At 37.7% G+C, this 15,711-nt stretch overlaps 1 protein-coding gene across 1 annotated transcript in view; it reads right to left on the bottom strand.

Moving 5' to 3' along the window:
- The window catches only part of CFAP61 (cilia and flagella associated protein 61), a 430,478-nt gene that overhangs the window by 76,777 nt on the left and 337,990 nt on the right, over positions 1-15,711 (bottom strand). The gene's annotated exons all lie outside the window — the stretch shown is intronic.

Genomic DNA, 15,711 nt, shown 5'->3' with positions numbered 1-15,711 from the left:
TTTTCTTATCTAATCACTCTGGCTAGGACTTCCAATACCATGTTGAATAAATGTGGTGAGAATGAACATCCTTGTCTTGTTACTGATCTTACAGGAAATATTTTCAGGTTTTCATCATCAAGTATGATATTAGTTGTGGGCATACAAACACTTCTTGTGCAAGGCCCCAAGAATATGTTGGTGAAAAGGATAAGCTTGGAGATTATACTAATTGGAGAGATGAATGCCAGGGAAATACCCTCAAAGATAATCAGAGGATTTCAGACTGGAATGAATACTGTGTAGAAAAGGAAGATATTACCTCAAGAGCCAGTATACCTGGGGACTAACCTGGATGGAGGCTGAAACATCTTGCTGGAAGTCCAAAAGGCACCACCACCAAGCAGGATGTGGAGAGGGGTTGATGTGGGGCCAAAACACCAACTTCAAGAGCATTCTACTTTTGTTATGGTGGGGTAACCTCTCAAACTAATCCTGTCACTGATATAGCTAAAACACAGTCCAGTCAAGATGGAAGCATAAATAAACATGCTTTGTGCCCTTGCATAACCACAGAAAAAAATTACCACTAGACTATGAAACAAATATCACCCAGAACTATCAGAGAATTGAGCTGTATGGAAATCTGACAACCAAGGATTTCAAGAATATAGGTAACCTATCCACATGGAATGGCAAATGTAGCCGAATCCTATTGAAAAACCAATAGGCACATGTTGGCATACAGGAAGCCAAACCCACGGATTGGCTTTCCCGTGGGAAACCAGGTCTGCATTATACCTAGGATGCTTTGAGGCTTGCTCTTGCTAAAACTCCCTCACCCTGAGTTGAAGCAGAAATGCTTACTGCATATCTTTAAAGTAACTTCCTGAAGTCTGATAATTCTGGTAAGGACGAAGTATAACCAGACTAATTACTCTTATCATTCCCTTGCATTTGCAACATTTTTAACTTGTTAATCTGTAAGAAGTAATCAGTAGCATCCTTTCTTTTGTTGCCTGTAAAAAGTAATCACCAAAACAAACCTGAGCATAATGAATGAGAACCTTTTTGATGTATGCTATTAGAAAGTCAATAAAAGCCTATCAAGGCAAGGGTCGAGGCACTCTCCCCTCAAGAGAGTAGCCAAGGTGCTCTCTCTCTCAGAGAGTGGCTGTGCCATCCCTTTCTCCACAGGACTTCTGTAGTATGTGTGAATTTGTTTGTTGCATTCACAACACCACAGACACTGGCTGGAGTTTGCATCAAAAGAAGCCACATTCATCCAGATGGGTAGGTGGGGCAGAGTTGTGGAGAGAGCTGTAGAGGCAGAAAGAGGCACATAGCCTCTGAGTAGCACACAGAGGTGGCAAAATGACTTGTCGCACATTCATGTGTGGTGGATAAAAATCAGGAGAGACACCATGGGAGTGAGGGATCCCAGCCCCAAACCAGACCACCCAGCAGGCCAAAGTTCTAACACGAGGAAAATAAATCCCCACAACTTCTGGCTGCAAAATTCAGAGGGGGTTGGGGCAATGGAAGAAACTGCCAGATTGTCTGGAGATTCCTATTAAAGGGCCCACATGGACTTACGACATATGCAGACCCAGCCCCTATGGGATTCAGCAACAGGGCAAAAGCTAGAAGGGCACTGGTGACATACAGGGAGAAAGTGAAGTGACTGGAAACAGAGTGAGGGCCAGGAGGCAGCTTCTTCCTGGGCAAATCTATAGATGCCAGGCAGTAGCATTGTCTCTTCTCCAAGCCCTCCCCCACAAAAAGCCACAAAGTGGTGAAACAGGTTGCCCTAGTGATCACCTAAGGCTCCATCCCACACAAATACAGGCACGCTCTTCAACAATAGGCCATGCTACTAAGACAGTGAGTCAAAGCAACTCTATCTAAAACACGAAAACAAAAACAGGAAGACTGCCAAACTGAGGAGAAAAAGAAATGTGGCCCAAATTAAAGAGCAGAACAAACCCCAGAAAAAGGATTAAAAGAAATTGAGATAACCAACCTATCAGATGCAGAGTTCAAAACACTAGTTATCAGGATGCTGCAAGAGCTTACTGAATATGGCAACAACATTAAAAAAAAAAGACTCAGGCAGAAATGAAGATTATATTGAGTGAAATAAAGAAAATACTACAGAGAACCAACAGTGGAGATAATGAAGCCAAGAATTAAATCAACTATTTGGAACATAAGGAAGAAAAAAGCATTCAATCTGAACAGCAAGAAGAAAAAAAAAATTCAAGAAACATGAGGATAGACTAAGGAGCTTCTTGGTCATCCCCAAAAGTACCAACAGCCAAATCATAGGGATGCCAGAAGGAGAACAGGAAGACCAAGAAAATGAAAATCTATTTGAAAAAGTAATGAAAGAAAACTTCCCTAATTTGATGAAGGAAATAGACATACAAGTCCAGGAAGCACAAAGAATCCCAAAGAAGTTGGGCCCAAAGAGGATCACACCAAGACACATCATAATTAAAATGCCAAAGATTAAAGATAAAGAGAGAATCTTAAAAGCCACAAGAGAAATGCAAATAGTTACCTATGAAGGAGTGCCCATAAGACTGTCAGCTAATTTCTCAAAAGAAACTTTTTAGGCTAGAAGGGACTAGCAAGATGTATTCAAAGTAATGAAAAGCAAGGACCTACATCTAAGATTACTCTACCCAACAAAGCTATCATTTAGAATAGAAGGGCACATAAAGTGCTTCTCAAAGTAAAGCTAAAGGAGTTCATCATCACCAAGTCATTATTATATGAAATATTAAAGAGACTTATATAACAAAAGGAAGATCATACCTATGAACATTAAAATGGCAACACATTCACAACTATCAACAACTGAATCTAAAAAAACAATGTAAGCGAACAGCTTACTGTTACGCATCTATTACTGTTTGCCATACTATTCTTGCCCTCCCATTTTCTACCTACCATCTATGCTACTTATTTTCTGTACCTTCTACCCCCTTCTCCTCCTCCCACTCCCCTGTTGCTAACCCTCCATGTGATCCTCATTTCTATGGTTCTGCTCCTGATCTAGCTGTCCTCTTAGTTTGCTTTTGTTTTAGATGTGGTTGTTAATAACTGTGAGTTTGCTGTCCTTTCACTGTTCATATTTTTATCTTCTTTTTCTTAGGTAAGTCCCTTTAATATTTCATATAATAAGGGCTTGGTGATGATGAACTCCTTGAATTTGATCTTATCTGAGAAGCACTTTATGTGCCCTTCCATTCTAAATGAAAGCTTTGCTGGATAGAGCAATCTTGGATGTAGGTCTTTGGATTTCATGACTTGGAATACTTATTTCCTGCCCCTTCTTGCCTATAAGGTGTCTTTTGAGAAATCTGCTGACAGTCTGATGGGAACTCCTTTGTAGGTGACTGTCACCTTATCTCTAGCTGCTTCTAGGATTCTGTCCTTCATTTTAATCTTGGCTAATGTAATGATGATGTGCCTTGGTGTGTTCCTTCTTGGGTCCAACTTCTTTGGGACTCTCTGAGCTTCCTGGATTTCCTGGAAGTCTATTTCCTTTGCCAGATTGGGGAAGTTCTCCTTTATTATTAGTTCAAATAAGTTTTCCACTGGTGGCTGTTCCTCTTCCCCTCCTGGTACCCCTATAATTTGGATGTTGGAGCATTTAAAGATGTCCTGAAGGTTCCTAAGCCTCTCCTCATTTTTTTGAATTCTTGTTTCTTCATTCTTTTCTGGTTGGTCATTTTAATCCTCCTTCTGGTCCACTCCTTTGATTTGAGTCCCAGTTTCCTTTCCATTACTATTGCTTTCCTGTGCATTGTCATTCATTTCAATTAGTTTAGCCTTCATATGTTCCTCTAATTTGTGACTAAAATCAACCAATTCTGTGAACATCCTGATCACCAGTGTTTTGAACTGTGCATCTGAAAATTTTGCTATTTCTTCATCACTTAGATTTATGGGCTCTGGGACTTTGAGATCTTCTTGAGCCACTTTTGGTCTATTCGCTCCCATTAAGTATGAGGAGTGGAGCCTTAGGGGTGGGGCGGGGCCTCCAGGGCGGGGTCACTGGTTTGTGAAGCTGTATGTGGGGGCAGGGTCAGAGCCAGGAAATGGCGGCAGTCTGTTGCTGGGACCCGCTTGGTCCCCTCTCACTGTCCACTCCCTTGCTGGTCTATCTGCACAGGAATGCAGCAGCACAGTCAACCCGCCGCCCTTCACCCTCACCGGATCCACCGGTCGCTCACTGGTCGCTCACTGGTCGCTCACTGGGTCGGCCCTTTGCAACTCCACGCCTGGGATCCGCACGCCTGAGTCCGTCTAACCGAGTTTTCCTGTGCAACCCCACTCTGACAGCTGCTGGTTTTGCCCCTCTTACTGGTCAGGCTGAAGAATTCATTGTCATCGGACTTCCGAAAAGTTCAATTTTCTGTGTTCTGGCTGTGTTTTCTGTTGCTAATATTTTGTTGTCTCTAATCTTGGTTGTGTGAGAAAGCACAGTGTCTCCACCTATGCCTCCATCTTGGCAGAAGTCCCTATTCTCTATTTTGTTTCTTTTTTCCTTCTCCATTCTTATTGTTTCTTGTCTTTTATTACTTCTGATTCTATTTTCCTCATTATTTTATTTTTTGTTGTTTTCTTGTGTGCATTTTTTGTCTCTTTGTTCAATCTGGTTCTTTTTGTTATTGTTCTTTATGTTCTTTGTTTGTTTCATTTTGTTTTGAGCTGTTTGTAGTTTTGTTTTGTCTTGTCTTTTTTTTTTTTTGGTTGTTCAGCATCTGTATAACAATTTGCAAACTGTGGTTAAGGTTGAGCCCTACAGCCAACAAGCCCAAGGGTTAAGATATCCCATGCATGAGGCAACAGCAATCAAGAACTAATTACGGCAGGAGGATCCATGAAACTCACACAAAGATCATCCCTAAAGCACCCAGCTCAGGTGATAAAGGATATTGCAGCACTGGACCCCAGAAGACACCTTCTGCAAAAGGCCATCCCACATAATCTGGGAGTCACAGAAGTTCTATTTAATATATAGAAACAAATACATAAAGGCAGTCCAAGTGGGGAATCAAAGAAACAGGTGCAAAATGGGAGAAGAGGAGCCTCTAGAAAAGAGCTAAATGAAATGGAGGCAATCAATTTATCAGATACAGAGTTCAAAGTAATGCTTATAAGGATGCTCAATATTAAGAAAACGGACATAGAACCCATGAAAAATAACCAGGCAGAAGGAAGAATAACATACCTGTAATGAAGAATACACTGAAAAGAATAATCAGTATGACAGATGAAGCAGAGGACTGAGTCAGCAAATTAGGGGACTATTTAGAAAAAAATCACTCAATTAGAGAAGCAAAAAGAAAAAAAGAATTAAAAAGCAGGGGAATAGTTTAAGGGATCTTTGGGACAACGTGAAATGTAACAACATCCACATTATAGGGATACCAGAAGCACAAAAAAGAAAGTAAGATATGGAGAACCTGTTTGAAGAAATAATGACAGAAAATTTCCCTAACCTGATGATGGAAAACATGACAGAAGTTCAGGAAGCACAGAGAGTCCCAATCAATATGAACTCAAAGAGATCCATACCAAGGCACATCATAATTAAAGTGGCAAAGGGCTAAGACAAAGAATCTTAAAAGCAGTAAGACAGAGATAGTTACCTACAAGGGAGTCCCCATAAGGCTGTCAGCTGATTTCTCAACAGAAAAACTTTAGGCCAGAAGGGATTTGGATAAAGTATTCAAAATAAGAACATGCAACCAAGAATACTCTACCCAATAAGACTGTTATTAAAACTGAAGACCAAATAAAGAGTCCCTCAGGCACCACCCCCCCAAAAAAAAGGCTAAAGGAGTTCATTACCACCAAACCAGCAATGCAAAAAAAAAAAGTTAAGTGGACTGCTTTAAGAAGAGAGAGAAAAAAAACATAGCTACAATAAAAAATGGCAATAAATAAGTACCTATACATAATGATCTAAAATGTAAATAGATTAAGTGCTCCAATAAAAAAATGTAGGGTAGCTGAATGGATAAGAAAACAGAAAATATACATATACTGTCTGAAAGAGACTCACCTCAGAACAAAAAAGTTCCACAGGCTGAAAAGAAAGAAATAAAGTAAAATATTCCATGTAAATTGGAGACATAAAAAAAGCTGGAGTTGCAATACTTATATCTAACAAAGCAGACTTCAAAACAAAGGACATAAAAAAAACAAAGAAGGTCAATCCATAATGCTAAAGTGATATATCTAGCAGGAGGATATAACCCTTGTAAATATCTATTCACCCAATGAAGGAGCACCTAATTATAGGAAGAAATTTTTGGTAGACTTTAAGAGATGGACAGCAATACAGTTATAGCAGGGGATTTTAACATCCCACTGTCATCAACGGATGATATTCCACAAATGTACAAGGAAATAATGACATTAAATGACCCACTATATCAAATACATTTAATTGATATGTACAGAACATTTTATCTCAAAGCAGCAGAATATGCATTATTCTCAAGGGCACATGGATCTTTTCAAAGATAGACCACATGGTAGGATACAAAATAAGTTTTAACAAATTCAAGAAGATTGAAATCATATCAAGCATATTCTCCGCTCACAATGGCATGAAGTTAGAAATCAATCTTAATAAAAAGACTCAAAATCATTCAAATACATGGAATATAAATAGCATGATATTAAACAATGAATAGGTCATCAATGAGATCAAGTAAGAAACTAAAAAGTATCTGGAAACAAATGAAAATGAACACATAACAACCCAAAACCTAAGGGACACAGCAAAAGCAGTCCTGAGAGGCAAGTTCATAGCTCTACAGGCCTAGTTCAAGAAGCAAGAAAAATCTCAAACAATCTAAATCTACACCTACAAGAACTAGAAAGACAATTACAAAGTCCAAAGTAGGAGGAAGGAAATAATCAGGATCAGTGAGGAAATAAACACCATAAACTATAAAAACAATACAAAAGATCAATGAAACCAGGAACTGATTCTTTGAGGAAAAAAGGATTGACAAAACTTTAATTAGACTAACAAGAATAAAACAGAGATGACCAAAATAAATAAAATCAGAGGTGAAAGGGGAGAAGTAACAACTGCTGTCACACGTATAAAGAGATTGTGAGAAAATATAATCAACAATTATATGCCAAGAGATCAGATAACCTGGGTGAAATGGATAAGTATCTAGAAATATACAATCTTCCAAAACTGAATCAGGAAGAATCAGAAAACCTGAATAAATTGAAAAAAATGATATTGAAGCAGTAATCAAAAAACTCCCAGCAAACGAAACTGCACCAGATGGCTTCACAGGTGTATTTTACCAATCATTCAAAGAACTAACACCTATCCTTCTCAAACTAGTCCAATCAACTCAAGAGGAGAGAAGACTTCCAAGTTTTTTCTTTAGGAGGCCAGTATTATCCTAATTCCAAAAGCAGATAAGGACAAAACAAAGAAAGAAAATTATAGGCAAATATTCCTGATGAACATACATGCTAAAATCTTCAGCAAAATATTAGCAAACCAGATCCAGCAATGCATTAAAAAGATCATACAGCATGATCAAGTGAGATTTATCCCGGGGATGCAAGGTTAGTACACTATTGGCAAATCAATAAATGTGATACAGCACATAAAAGATAAAAATCACATATTAATAGATGCAAAAAAGTAGTTGATAAAATCCAGCACCTATTTATGATGAAAAATCTTAGCATAGTGAGAATAGAGGGATCATACTTCAATGTTATATAGGCCACATATGAAAAACCTATGGCCAACATGGACAAAACCCTAGAGCATTTCCCATAAGATAAGGATTAATACAGGGATGTCCATTTTCACCACTCTTATTCAAAATAGTACTGGAAGTCCTAGCCACAGCGATCAGACAAGAAGAAAAAACGAAAGGCATCTAAACTAGAAAGGAGGAAGTAAAACTCACTATTCATAGACATAATATTTTACATAGAAAACCCTAAGTACTCCACTAAAAAATTACTAGGTCTAATAAATTCAGCAAGGTAGCAGGATACAAAATCAATACTCAGAAATCAATGGCATTTTTATATACCAATTCTGAACTGACAGAAAGAGGAACTAAGGAAACTATCCCATTTATGATTGTAACAAAAAAATTCAGTACCTAGGAATAAATTTAACCAAGGAAATGAGAGACCTGTATTTGGAAAATCATTGGATATTGAAGAAAAAAACTGAGGAAGATTCAAATAAGTGGAAGAATATACCATGTTCATGGACTGGAATAATTAACATCATTAAAATGTCCATAATACCCAAAGCAATCTATAGATCCAATGCAATTTCTATTAAGATACAAATGGCATATTTCACACACCTAGAACAAATATTCCAAAAACGTATATGGAACCAAAAAGACCCTGAATAGCTTCAGCAATCTGGAGAAAGAAAAACAAAGTTGGAACTATTACAACACCTGATATCAAACTGTACTATAAGGCCACTGTAATCAAAATATCCTGGTACTGTCATAAGAGCAGGTATATATATATATATATATATATATATATATATATATAGAGAGAGAGAGAGAGAGAGAGAGAGAGAGAGAGAGAGAGATCAAAGGAACAGAGAGTCCAGAAATAAAACCACATTTTTATGGTCAATTGATATTTGACAAGTGAGGCAAGAGCATACAATGGAGTAAAGACAGTCTCTTCAATAACTGGTGTTGGGAAAACTGGACTGGTACATGCAAAAAAAAAAAAAAGAAACTAGACCACCAATTTACAGCATACATGATAAACTCAAAATTAATAAAAGACTTAAACATAAATGATAAAATCATAAAAATCCTAGACTACATAGGCAGGCCTGGCTAGTGTGACTCAGTTAGTTGGAGCATCATCCCATAACTGAAATGTTGTGGGTTGAATTCCCAGCTACGGGACATACCTAGGATGCAGGTTGATCCCAGATTTCTGATTCCAGTGCATATGATCCCTGGTCTGGGTGCTTATGGGAGGCAGCCAATTGATAATTCTCTCTCACATTGATATTTCATTTTCTCCCTTCCTCTTTCCCTTCCTTTCTCACTAAAATGCAATGAAAAATAATGTCCTTGGGTGAGGATAAAAAATAATGATAAAAAGGAAAACATAGGCAATAAAATCTCAGGTATCTCACATAGCAATATTTTTGCAGATATATCTCCTAGGGCAAGAAACACAAAGGAAAAATATAAACAAATGGGAGTACATTAAATTGAAAAACTTTGCACAGCTAAAGAAACCATCAGCAAGGTGAAAAGGGAACCCACTGTATGGGAGAACCCACTGTTTATTCACCAATGCTATAACTTATAAGGGGTTAATATTCAAAATATAAAAAGAACTAATACAATTCAACACCAGAAAAATAAACATTTCAATTCACAAAAGGGCAAAGGACCTGAATGGATATTTCTCCAAAGAGGGCATATAGATGGCCCTGAGACATATGAGTAAATATTCAACATTGCTATCATCAGAGAGATGCAAGTTAAAACCACAATGAGATATCACTTCACATCTGTCCGACTGGCTATCATCAATAAGTCAATGAACAACAAGTGTTAGCGAGGATGTGGAGAAAAGGGAACCTTCATGCACTGTTGGTGGGAATATAGACTGGTTTAGTCACTGTGAAAAACAGTGTGGAGTATCTTCAAAAATGTAAAAATGGAACTCCCTTTTGACCTAGCAGTCCCACTTCTGGAAATACATCCTAAGAATTCTGAAACACCAATCTAGAAACAGCCTAAGTTCCCATCAGTAGCTGAGTGAATAAACTGTAGTATATCTACACAATGGAATACTATGAAGCAGTATAAAAAAAGGAACTCTTACTTTTTTCAACAGCATGGATAGACCTGGAGAATATTATGCTAAGTGAGGTAAGTCAGGCAGTAAAAGATGAATACCATATGATCTCACTTATATGTGGAATCTAATAAATGAAATACACTAATAAACAGAATGGAAATAGAACTTATATGGAACAATTTCTGGACAACTGCTGGAAGGAAGAGGGAGACTGGATTAAAGAAGGTGAAGAGATTAGCCAAAGAACATACATGTATGACCCATGGACATGGACAACAATGAGGGGATTCCCTGAGGTAGGGGAAAGGGACTGGGTAGAGATGGTCAAAGGGAGAAAAAGCAGGGACAACTGTAATAGCATAAACAATGAAATTCAATAAAAAAGAAAGTAAATGGTTGGAAAAATACACCATGCAAACAGTAAACATAATTCTGGGAATGCAAGGTTCGTACCATATTGCAAATGAATAAACATGATATATCACATAGACACAATGAAGGATAATAATCATATGTCCATATTAATAGATGCAGGAAAAGTATTTTATAAAATACAGCACCTATTTATGATGAAAACTCTCAGCAAAATGGGAATAGAGGGATTATAATAAAGTCATATGTGACAAACCCACAGCCAACATCATATTCAATGGGCAAAAAGTAAAAGTATTTCCCTTAACAACAAGAACAAGAGGGAGGTGTCCACTTTCACCAGTCTTATTCAACATAGTATCGGGGTACTAGCTACAGCAATCAGACAAGAAGTAAAAGGCATCCAAATTGGAAGGGAGAAAGTAAAACTGTTATTACTCACAGATGACATGGTATTATACATAAAAAACCTGAAAGACTCCACCAAAAAATTACTAGATCTAATGAATGAATTTGGCAAAGTAGCATGATACCAAATTAATATTCAGAAGTTGGTGGCACTTTTATATACCAATATGGAACCAATAGAAAATGAAATTAAGAAAACAATCCCATTTACTATCATAACAAAAAAATAAACTACCTACTTAAGAAAAAATTTAACCAAGAAGGTAAAAGACCTATTTCAGAAAATGATAAGATACTGAAAAAAGAATTGAGAAGATATAAATACGTAAAAGCATATACAGTGTTCATGAATAGAAAAATTTAACATCATGAAAATGTCCATACTACCTAAAGCAATCTACAGATTCAATGCAGTATACTAATGGTGTATTTGTACCTCAACCTGTGTGGCTCAGCTAGTTAGGCTTCGTCCTGCAAACCAAAAGGTTGCTGGTTCAATTTCTGATTAGGGCATATGCCTGGGATGCAAGTTCAGTCTCCAGTCGGGATGTGTGCGGGAGGCAACCAGTTGTTTCCCTGTCGTGTTGATGTTTTTCTCACTCTCTTACTCCCTTCCATTCTCTTTCTCTCAAAAAAAGAAAAGATACCAAGGGCCTATTTCACAGAACCACAACAGATATTACAAAAAATTTATGGAACCAAAGAATTCCTTGAATAGCCAAAGTAATCTTAAGAAAGAACAAAGATTTAGGAATCACACTGCCTGAAATCAAACTATTGTACAAAGCCATAGTAATGAAAAGCATAGCACAGGCATAAAAACAGAAACATAGATCAATGGAACAGAATAGGGAGTCCAGAAATAAATCTACACCCTTGTGATTAATTAACATTTGACAAAAGCCAAGACCATATAATAGGGTAAAGACAGTCTCTTTAATAAATGGTATTGGGAAAATTGGACAGATACATATAAAAAGTCAAAAACAGACCATGGACTTACACCATACACAAGAATAAATGGAAAATAAATTAAAGATAAATATAAGACATGAAATCATAAAAATCCTAGCAGAAAACACAGGCAGTAAAATCTTAGATATTTATCATGGCAATATATTGCTGATATTGCATACCTCTTCAGGCAAGGAAAACAAAGGAAAAAAATGAACAAATGGGACTATATCAAACTAAAAAGCTTTTGCACAGCAAAAGAAACCATCAACTAAGTAAAAAGAGAACCCACTCAATGGGAGAATGTATTTGCCAATGATACATCTGATAAGGGGTTAATTTTCAAAATACAAAAAGAACGTGTAACTCGACACCAAGAAGACAAACAACCCAATTTAAAAAGAGGCAAAGGACCTGAACAGGCACTTCTCCAAAGAGGACATACAGATAGCCAACAGACATATGAAAAATGTTCAACATCACTAATCATTAGAGAAATACACATTAAAACCATGAGGTACCACCTCAAACCTGTCTGAATGGCTATCATCAATAAATCAACAAACAGCAAGTGCTAGCAAGGATATGGAGAAAAGAGAATCCTTGTGCACTATTGGTAGGAATATAGACTGCACCAGCCACTATAGAAAACAATATGGAGTTTCCTCAAAAAACTAAAAATGGAACTGCCTTTTGACCCAGCCATCCCACTTCTGGGAATATATCCTAAAAATTCTGAAAAACTAATTCAAAGGACTCTTTGCACCCTTATGTTTATTATAGCATTATATATAATAGTCAAGATTTGGAAGCAGACCAAGTGCCCAACACTAGAAGAGTGGATAAAAAAGCTGTGGTACATTTACAGAATGGAATACTAGTTGGCTGTAAAAAAAAAAAAAAAAAAAGGAAATCTTACCATTGGTGACAACAAGGATGGTCCTGGAGATTATTATGTGCAGTGAAATAAGACAGTCAGAGAAAGACAAATAGCATATGGCATTACTTATATGTGTAATCTAATGAACAAAATGAACTGATGAACAAAATAGAAGCCAGAGACGTGGGTACGTGGAAGAGGCTGACAGCTGTCAGAGGAAATTGGGTTGGGGGGGCTGGATTAATATGAAGGGATTAAGCAACAAAAAAACCAACAACAACATTGTCATGATAATCAGGGGAAAAGAAAGGTAGGGGTAGGTGAAGGCTGGCCAAGGGGAAGAAACTGAGCTGGAAATAGACTTTGCTTGGGGGGATGGGTGCACAATGCAATGTGCAGATGGTGTTTTATGGAGTTGTATACTGTACGGTTTTGTGAACCAATGTCACCCCAATTAATTCAATAAAAATAAATAAATAGACGAATAATTAATAAAAAGGGTATTAAAGTATACTTTATTTATAAGCTATATTATCAGAGATAAAGAGGGACATTTCATAATGATAAATGGCAAAGTTCCTGAGGCTGACATAACAATTATAAATGTTTATATGCTTCATAACAGACCCTCAAAAAAGTTAAAGCAAAAATGAAAAGAATTAAAATAAGAAATAAAAAATTCCACAATAACAGTAAAAGCTTTTACTATCCTCTCAGTAATTGATAAAACTAGACAAAAAGTATCAGTAAAGACAGAATTTTTGGACTTCCACCAAGATGGAGGCGTAGGTGGAAGCACTGCACTTCTGGCACAACTAAGTTTAAAACAACAAAGTTTTAGCAACAAAAACGCAGCCAAACCACAGAAAAATGAACTACACAAAAGTCTGACAACAATGAACCCTCCAGCCAAACCTGTAAGAGGGGCAGAGCCAGCAGCAGAGCGGGGTCAGGCAGGAAAGATCCACCGGACCAACCCTGGTGCGTGACCCAGGTGCGCCAGCAGCTGTGGGCAGATCCCAGGTGTGGAGAAGTGGGCGGACCCACTGAGGGCACAAGGTGTCAGACCCACTGAGGGCTGATCACGGTCACACATCCATGCACAGATAAACCAGCAAAGGAGTGAGCAGTAAGACCGACCAAGTAGGCCACAGCAGTGGGAAGCGACAGAGGAAACTGCCATTGTCCCTCTCTGACCCCGCCCCCACGTAAAACGTCACAAAACAGCGACCTGAGTGGTCCCGCCCTGGTGAACAACTGAGGATCCGTTCCTCATACCTAACAGGCATGAACAGATCAAAACATAGCTCAAGAACAACTTAAAACCCCAGAGCCAATAACTCTAAGTGACCAAGAAATAGCTACCTATCAGATGCACAGTTCAAAACACTGGTGATCAGGATGCTCACAGAACTGGTTGGTTTTAGTCACAAATTAGAGGAACATATGAAGGCTAAACTAATTGAAATGAATGACAATGCACAGGAAACCAATAGTAATGGAAAGGAAACTGGGACTCAAATCAAAGGAGTGAACCAGAAGGAGGAAAAAAATGACCAAACAGAAAAGGATGAAGAAACAAGAATTCAAAAAAATGAGGAGAGGCTTAGGAACCTTCAGGACATCTTTAGACATTCCAACATCTAAATTATAGGGGTACCAGAAGGGGAAGAGGAACAGCCACAAGTGGAAAACTTATTTGAACTAATAATAAAGGAGAACTTCCCCAATCTGGCAAAGAAAATAGACTTCCAGGAAATCCAGGAAGCTCAGAGAGTCCCAAAGAAGTTGGACCCAAGAAGGAACACACCAAGGCACATCATCATTACATTAGCCAAGATTAAAATGAAGGACAGAATCCTAGAAGCAGCTAGAGATAAGGTGACAGTCACCTACAAAGGAGTTCCCATCAGACTGTCAGCAGATTTCTCAAAAGAGAACTTATAGGCAAGAAGGGGCTGGAAAGAAGTATTCCAAGTCATGAAATCCAAAGACCTACATCCAAGATTGCTCTATCCAGCAAAGCTTTCATTTAGAATGGAAGGGCACATAAAGTGCTTCTCAGATAAGATCAAATTGAAGGAGTTCATCATCACCAAGCCCTTATTATATGAAATATTAAAGGGACTTACCTAAGAAAAAGAAGATAAAAAAGATGAACAGTGAAAGGACAGCAAACTCACAGTTATTAACAACCACATCTAAAACAAAAGCAAACTAAGAGGACAGCTAGATCAGGAGCAGAACCATAGAAATGAGGATCACATGGAGGGTTAGCAACAGGGGAGTGGGAGGAGGAGAAGGGGGTAGAAGGTACAGAAAATAAGTAGCATAGATGGTAGGTAGAAAATGGGAGGGCAAGAATAGTATGGTAAATATAGAATCTAAAGAACTTGAGACAAGTGGTCATAAACTAAAGGGGGGAACGGTGGGGGAGGGGGTGTGCAGTGTGGAGGGGAATAGGACAACTGTAATGGCATAATTAATAAAATATATTTTAAAAAAAGACAAGTTTCTAACATCACCATCAGTTGCAATGAACTAATTATTATTTATAGAATACTACACCCAACAACTGCAAGCTACAAAAAGATAGTCCATATGCTTGGACAAAAAAACAAGTCTTACTAAATCTTAAATGGTTAAAATCATAAAGAATATATCTCTGACCGTAATGGCATTAAATTAGAAATTAATAAAAGTATCATAGGAATAACACACCTCTACATAATACTATGGTCAAAGAAGAAAGCATAAGGGAGATTAGAAAATACTTTGAACTAAGTGATGATGAAAATTCAACATATCAAAATTAATGGGGACGTGGCCAATGTGGCTCAGTTGGTTGGAGTGTTTTCCTGTAGACCAAAAGTTCATGGGATTGATTCCTGGTCAGGGCACATACTCAGGTTGGGGGTTTAACCCCAGATCAGGACACATACAAGAATGCAACCATTCTGTGTCCCCCTTGGCCCCTGACACCTTTCTCTTTCTTCTTCTCTCTCTGAAAGAATTAAAAAACATGTCCTTGGGTAAGAATTAAAAAAATTAATAGGATGCAGCTAAAACACAGAAAAAAATCTTACAGCTTTAAATGATAATATAAATCAATGACCTAATATTCTTAAGGAACTATATAAAGAAGAGTAAAGTAAATCCAAAGCAAGGAGAAGGAACAAAATAATTAAGATCAGAAATCAATGAAAGACAAGCTAACAGATTGCAGAGAAAATTAAACTTAA

This window comes from Artibeus jamaicensis, unplaced genomic scaffold (genome assembly GCF_021234435.1).
Source record: "Artibeus jamaicensis isolate MK-2021 breed Jamaican fruit bat unplaced genomic scaffold, CSHL_Jam_final contig_65, whole genome shotgun sequence".
In the NCBI taxonomy this organism is placed as follows: Eukaryota; Metazoa; Chordata; class Mammalia; order Chiroptera; family Phyllostomidae; genus Artibeus; species Artibeus jamaicensis.
The sequence above is the reverse complement of the archived record's forward strand: the minus strand, read 5'-3'. Positions and strand labels throughout refer to the sequence as shown.